This window comes from Salvelinus fontinalis, chromosome 22 (genome assembly GCF_029448725.1).
Source record: "Salvelinus fontinalis isolate EN_2023a chromosome 22, ASM2944872v1, whole genome shotgun sequence".
In the NCBI taxonomy this organism is placed as follows: Eukaryota; Metazoa; Chordata; class Actinopteri; order Salmoniformes; family Salmonidae; genus Salvelinus; species Salvelinus fontinalis.
The window spans coordinates 11,249,678-11,255,761 of record NC_074686.1 but is presented as its reverse complement, the minus strand read 5'-3'; the positions used below and the strand labels follow the sequence as shown (position 1 = coordinate 11,255,761).

The 6,084-nt window shown below is 41.9% G+C and overlaps 1 long non-coding RNA gene across 1 annotated transcript; it reads right to left on the bottom strand.

Annotated features, from left to right (window-relative positions):
• Positions 1 to 544: 544 nt before the first annotated feature.
• Positions 545 to 5,869, bottom strand: LOC129819789 (uncharacterized). Its single transcript, XR_008754121.1, has 2 exons — positions 3,363 to 5,869; positions 545 to 3,232 (listed from the first exon to the last, which is right to left on the bottom strand). It is a non-coding gene; the product is annotated as an uncharacterized LOC129819789 (long non-coding RNA).
• Positions 5,870 to 6,084: the final 215 nt, after the last annotated feature.

Genomic DNA, 6,084 nt, shown 5'->3' with positions numbered 1-6,084 from the left:
ATATTTAGGTAGCCTGTTTTGTGTTGGGTTTTTGTGGGTGGTTGTCTTCATGTCTCCGTGTGTCTGCACCAGACAGAACTGTTTCGTTTTTTTCACGTTTTGTATTTTGTAGTGTTCACGTTTATGTTCTTTATTAAAAATGATGAACACTAACCACGCTGGGCTTTGGTCCGATCCTTCGTCCACAGAAGAAAGCCGTTACAGTTCCTGCGTTCTTGTGGAGAGTGTTTTTTGTGTAGCTGCTTGTAGTTATTTCTTGTGTACGTATGTAGGGTATAAACTACGCTTTAGTCCCATGTCATCAAATGAATACCTAAATTAAAATGAACAATTATGAAAGATACAATATTAATCAAAATCTGCAATACAAATGGTTTATTAAAACAACAATTAAAAAGGATGTAAGTGATTGAAAAATAAAATACATAGTTCCTCAAAGCCCAAAAGGTGCCCTCTCCCTATTGTAATCATTGATCCACGTCTGTTGATAAAAGGTGAGGTGCACAGGTGAGCGAGTCGGTCAAGGATCGACTCAGACGAGGAGTTAAAGTTTAACAATCAGCAGTTTATTCAGAGTAAATATATTTGGTACTGCGCATGCGGGCTCCGTCTAAGAACTCCGAGTGAGCTAAAAGAAGAGAGCCCCTAAAACAGGTTGATTACAGATTATATACAATACAGAAAGTAGGTTGATTCTTTGAAGTCCTGGTCCTCTGGTTGGCTCTGGTCCGGGCGTAGTCCATGCTTATTGGTCCACCATTGTTGTTGAAGAATGTCCCTTGCTTAATGTCTGTTTTGAATTTCCCAACTGCCGCGGGTGCACAATGTTCATAAGCTTAGGATCCCTAGAAGCTCTATTAGGTATTAATGCGGTGTGTGTGGTTCTCTGTGTTTGAGTGTGAATGTGCGTGGGTGGTGTGTGTGTGTGTGTGTGTCTTCCAGCCATCAGCAGATATGTCATCACAAGATGAAGTCCCTTAGACCTCTGCGGTTGACCCAGTTCCTGTTTTCTTGGCTGTATGTGGAAACATTAGTATGGCATGCCAGAAGCAGGTTGTGCAACATACTGCAAACACACTAGTAATATAAGTTCATTTGCTATGCCTTTTGTTACTAAAAGCTAATGCATAGATATAAAGGCCTATCTTGGCTTCAAGCATATATGAGCATAAAAGTTTTTCTTACACGTCCATTTCCTAATCGTAAGAGTAGAAGCTGCTGTCGGCCTACCCTCCTTGTAATTCTTTAATTTAGGCTATATATCTACATCAAATGTCAAGGCTGCAATGGACGTGGATCAATGATTACAATAGGGAGAGGGCATCTGATGTACAGCAAATCTAGTCATTTGGTTGGGCTTCTTAGCTTATCTTCCTAATCACAGGAAAAGCTGTAGATGTCTGAATGACATTTAGAAGCTCACATTCCTAGTTACAGGAGTTGGAGCTATTAAGGCATCAAAAGACCCAGATGGAATTTTGGTGTTGAGTGGCCTATAGTGGATCTTCCTTAATTAGCGCTAGGGGTCAGAATTGTTTTTTTTTCTTCAAAATACGTACCCAAAGTAAACGTACATTTTCTCTGGCCCAGATCGTAGAATATGCATATAATTTAAAGATTAGGATAGAAAACACTCCAAGGTTTCCAAAACTGTCAAAATGTTGTCTGTGAGAAAAATAATATTTATTCTGCAAGCGAAATCGTGAGAAAAAAGTAACCCGGAAGTGATATATATATATTTTTTAAACTTTGTTTTCTGGCCTGTCTAACCTCCATTTAAAGGGGTATCAACCATATTCTTTTTCCAATGGCTTCCTCAGGCTGTGACCAGGCTTTAGACATAGTTTCAGGCTTTCATTTTGAAAAATGAGCGAGATGTTTCAAAACAGGTCAGGTGTCCTCCGAATATTTCCTGCGCGCGAGAGAGGGGCTCTCCATTTTCTTTTTCTCTCTTATTGAATAGGTTATGCTCCGGTTTAAATATTATCGATTATGTTTGTTAAAGACAACCTGAGGTTTGATTATAAAAAACATTTGGAATGTTTCTATGACCATTTCGGATACTTTTGGGGATTTGTCGAACGGAACAAGGCTTTTGTTTCCGCAAAATATTGCGCAAACCAAATGGCAGTGTTTTGTGATAAAAGTAAATTTATCGAACAAAAATAACATTTGTTGTGTAACTGGGAGTCTCGTGAGTGGAACCACCAGGAGATTATCAAAGGTAAGCGATTAATTTGATTGCTTTTCTTACTTTCGTGACCATGCTAACCAAGCTAATATAAGGCTAAACTGTTATAGCATAGAAAGCTACACTCACAAAAGCTTGGATTTCTTTCACTGTAAAATATATTTTCAAAATCTGACACGATAGGTGGATTAACAACAAGCTAAACTGTGTTTTGGTTTATTTCACTTGTGATTGCATGATTATAAATATTTTTTGTAATATTTTTTAATCTGATACGTTTGGAAATTTTCGTCTTCCTTTCAGGACCGGAATGAGGCTATCGTTTTTTTCATCATGACACACAACCCAAATGGCGTTTTTTTGTGATAAAAGTAATATTTATCGAACAAAAAGAAGATTTGTTGTGTAACTGGGAGTTTTGTGAGTGGAAACGTCTGAAGATTATCTAAGGTAAGCGATGAATTTGATTGTTTTTCACACTTTCGTGACTATGCTAATTTGGGGTTAGCTGATGTAGCATTGATAACTACACTCACAAAAGCTTGGATTTCTTTCCCTCTAAAATATATTTTCAAAATCTGACACCATAGGTGGATTAACCACAAGCTAAGCTGTGTTATGGTATAATTCACTTGTGATTGCATGATTATAAATATTTTTTGTAATATTATTTGACTGTGGCGCTATGCTATTCAGCGTTGCTGATGACAATTATCCCGGTACCGGGATGGGTGGTTCAGAAAGGTTAAGGAGTATAAACTAATGGTAAACTAGTCCACTGACAGCCTGGTTCAAATATTGCAGCATTAGGGGACTCAAAATGAAAACAGAAATGAACAACAAAAATAAAAAATGTTGTATTGAGGCCGGTTGTGGGGTCCTCCTCAGATGTAGCCTGGCAAAAGCAACTGACATGGGCTGCACGTCATCCAGGCTACCCATCAGAGGACCCAGAGGACTTGCAGGTGACCAAGCGTTTCCAGGCCTTCTGGACTCCCCAGAAGAAGCCCCGGATGCCTTTCCTCGTCTTGGATAATTTATCTGACAAGAAGATGAAAATATGTAAGAATTTCAGATGGACAATTGTCTGATAAAACAATCATTTATTACTTCTTTATACTTCTTCATATATAATTGTCCCATTCAAACATTTCCCCCCAGGAATACTCACTCATAGGTGGAGAATCCACCGCAATGTACATCTCTGGCTGGTCTGTAGTGTCTGCAAGGACAACGCTCATGTTGGACTGTGGTCAGAATTCAAGGATGCACAATTAAACTTCAATTTCACTTCCTTTACATATTCCTATAATTATACAACTATACTTACTGGTGCCGATTTTAAAAAGCACCAGAGTTCTTATGTGTTTTGCTTGTTTAGTGTTGGTCAGGACGTGAGCTGGGTGGGAATTCTACGTTGTGTGTCTAGTTCGTCTGTTTCTGTGTTCAGCCTAATATGGTTCTCAATCAGAGACAGCTGTCAATCGTTGTCCCTGATTGAGAATCATATATAGGTGGCTTGTTTTGTGTTGGGGATTGTGGGTGGTTGTTTCCTGTCTCTGTGTTTGTGTTCTGCACCAGATAGGACTGTCTCGGCTTTCACGTTTGTTATTTTGTTATTTGTTAATGTTTATCGTTTATTGTTTAATTAAACATGTTGAACACTAACTGCGCTGCATTTTGGTCCTCTCCTTCATCCCAGGAAGAAAGCCGTTACACTGAGCTTGTCTTACCTTTCTGCCAGTGGCATAATACACCCCCTCAGATTCCGCATCCTCCACATCATCACTGCATGAGTCTTCAACTCTGAGGTCTCGCGGTCATATGAGTTGGGCACTGAGGGTTTCAAGATGGCCAGTAGCTTGTGGGAAACAATGTCAGAGACAATGGAAAGCATCTCCTGATCCTCAAATAAATCGTCAATTTTCAAGGAGTGTTTCAAATACTTGACCTTCCCAAGGCTGACGCTTGTTGGTCCTTTTTTGGCATACGGCATATCTTCTTGACAAGCTTCATCAGGACTTCTTCTAATATAAGCTCCCTAATGAAGCTGGTGGAACCGGATGTCACTTGTTCCACCATGGACCACTCCGGCTGTTCAATCTCAGTCTTGATGCTGCTCTGCTCAGCTTTCTTATTCAAAGATTGACGGGTTGTCATTTCATTAAACAATGCTGTCAATTCTTTCAAGTTGAGTGTAGATTCCAGATATTTGGTGCCTTGAAGTTTGGATGGTGCATCCATAATTCCGTTCGTGACAAGACAGACAATGTCCTTGTGCAGCTTGGGTGCCTTGTGGCACAGTATCTTCTGTAGGGCTTCCTCTGTGCCATAGCATTGCATCAACTTTCTATGCACAGACAGCACCAACTGAAAGATGTCTGTTTCCTTCAGGCAGACATTTGCTTCCCTCCACCTGTTAGTCACCCTCACCCACAGAGCACTGGACAGCTTGTTGGTCACATCCTCAACTAAGGTCCAGCTGGCCAGTTTATCCTGGGTTCGAGGAACAATTAGAGACAGCAGCCGGACAATGATATCCATCACCGCCTCTACGTGAACAATAATATACACCGTTTGGGATGCCTTCACCTAAGCCGAGCCACATCGGCTCTTAACCATGACCGTGTCCTGGTCTGTCCTTAGGCAGATGTCCGAGGAGAGCGGCCGAACAGAGACTTTGGATACGTTTGAACCCAGACGGTTGACTTCCCTGGTGACTGCACTCGCAATGGCTGTTGTCATCTCCCCGCTGCCGCGGCTCAAAGCTTGCCTCAGAGCATCAGGAGAGCCCATATGCTCCTCCAGCTCTCTGCAGAGGGCACTTACAATACTTGCACTTGAGGGGCAGGAGTACGGCGTCTTGAGATCCTTGGTCATTTCCAATGTTGAGGTAACGTCTGGGGAATCGGACATGTCCCGAAGGACAGGAACCACCATGTCCATTGCCACATCAGAGAGAGTGGTGTTTGGGGATGACACAGGTGATACAAGGTCCTCTGAGTGAAGCTCATACCCATGAAGCAGCTTGGTGATCAGGTCTACAACCACCTCTGGTGTGGAATGCAGACTGGGAGAGTCCTTGTCGGAGGTCTCAATCATACAGGATTCAATTTCACTCAAAACCCCTCTGAACATGATGTTTGTCTCAGTCATCGGGTACATGGTTCTCTTTGAGAGGTTTGATACATGCCTCACACAGCTCTTTTACATGGATGTTCTCGGAAGACATCACTGCTTCTTGAATAGTAGGTGGTTGATTGGCTATGGTTGTAGCCATGATTGTCCTTACCATCAGAGGACAAAGCTTCGCAACCAGTTCATACTGTAGCTTAAAGTTCCCCGAGCAGCTGTCGTTCATGGGTACCTCAGGGATGTCAAGGCCCTGAAATAGCATCTTCCATATCAGTTTGCCCACTACACCCTCCAGTAGGCAATTAGTAGGGCTCGGGGTCTCATTTCCTCTGCCACTGGTGCTGGAAGGTAACTCTTGCTTCTTGTGAAGGCCATGAATGGCTTCACTTTGCGCAATACAACCCTCAACAGGCAACTCCTCCACTGTAATCGTGTGCACAACCACATTGACGTCGTTGATGTGGGGTCCAATCAAAAGCTTCTTATAGGTTGGGTCTGTGACAATGTAAAACACCTCCGCCGGTCTTTAACTTTTACTGCCTCAGAAACCCGGATCCGGGATCACCCCCCCCCCCCCCCACACACTGATTAGCATCGCTAGCATAGCGTCACAATTAAATAGTAGCATCTAAATATAATTAAATCACAAGTCCAAGACACCTAATGAAAGATACAGATCCTGTGAATAAAGCCACCATTTCAGATTTTTAAAATGTTTTACAGGGAAGACACAATATGTAAATCTATTAGCTAAACAC